This window comes from Chrysochloris asiatica, unplaced genomic scaffold (assembly GCF_000296735.1).
Source record: "Chrysochloris asiatica unplaced genomic scaffold, ChrAsi1.0 scaffold00028, whole genome shotgun sequence".
NCBI classification, from domain to species: domain Eukaryota; kingdom Metazoa; phylum Chordata; class Mammalia; order Afrosoricida; family Chrysochloridae; genus Chrysochloris; species Chrysochloris asiatica.
The window spans coordinates 14068408-14069575 of NW_006408546.1; positions in this window are offsets into that span (position 1 = coordinate 14068408).

Below are 1168 nucleotides of genomic sequence, written 5' to 3' on the forward strand. Positions count from 1 at the left end.
TTTTTTTTTAAGTTTTATTGTGAATTATGTGACAGTTTACATGGGTGAACATCAGTTTTACATTCATCCTATCATATATTGTTTCATTGCCATGGTTACAATCCCCTCCATGCATCACCAATCAATGAAAGGGTGCATCCTATAAACCTGCTTCCCCACCTCCCCGCACCCTGCCCCCAGTCGTCAGCACACAGCTCCTCTTCCCTCCTGGGTTCTGAGTCCCCAGCTGCTCCATCTCTCCATGTCATCATCTCTGCCTCCATCTCAGGGATCGCTTCCTCTCTGGGTAGGGTTCCGCTCTCTGCTTTACTCCCTTCATAGTTTCAGGGACCTCTGCTCCTAGCCTGCAAAGTCAATCACTTCCCTCCTTGCCACAAAATGTCTACTTTTACATTTACAACCTTCACATTCAGTCCTGGTAATGATTATTCACCCTTGTATCACAAGAGACCTATCTACATTTCCTTTAATCAGTCCCGCCTAGACAGATTGGATACTATTCAGTGGAGATTCTACCTTCCTCCACACCCTCTGGATCTAGGTTCCCTCTGGCAAGCTTATAAGCCAGTCACTTCTTGCCTTTGTAGCCCCCCTCCCCCATTTTGGATAGCCAATGTCCAAGTTGCCCATCCCTGTATACTCTGTGTATGGAGGGGGTGGGAATGATCCCTGCTGCAAAGATTTGTTCCCTCTTTTGAGCTACTGCATCCATAGGTGTAGGTCCAGTTCATGCCTGGTTTTGTTTTGACTAATGATATGGAGCTTTTCCATCATATCTATCCTTCAATATTGCAATCCAAAGCTTGACATTTTTGTTCAGTTTTTTCAGCTTGAGAAATGCTGAATGTGCTCATACCTTTTGGATTTCTGACTCCAGGTCTTTCCACATTTCATTATACTTTACTTTGTAAAGTAAATATTATAATAATGTCTAAAATTTTTTTGAAATTTTTGTTCACTTATTTTACTTCCTCATATCTTCCAGTTGCTTTAGCTTCTCTATGATCAAGAGCAAGTTTTGGAGTCTCTTCTGACATTCATTTTTGTCCTTTCTTCCTTTCTTTCTTGTCTTTTTCATTTGTGATGTTCTTGAAGCCACTCCTCATCTCTTCTGATTGTTGGTCATTAGTGTTCAGTATATCAAATCTGTTCTTTTTTTTTTTTTTTT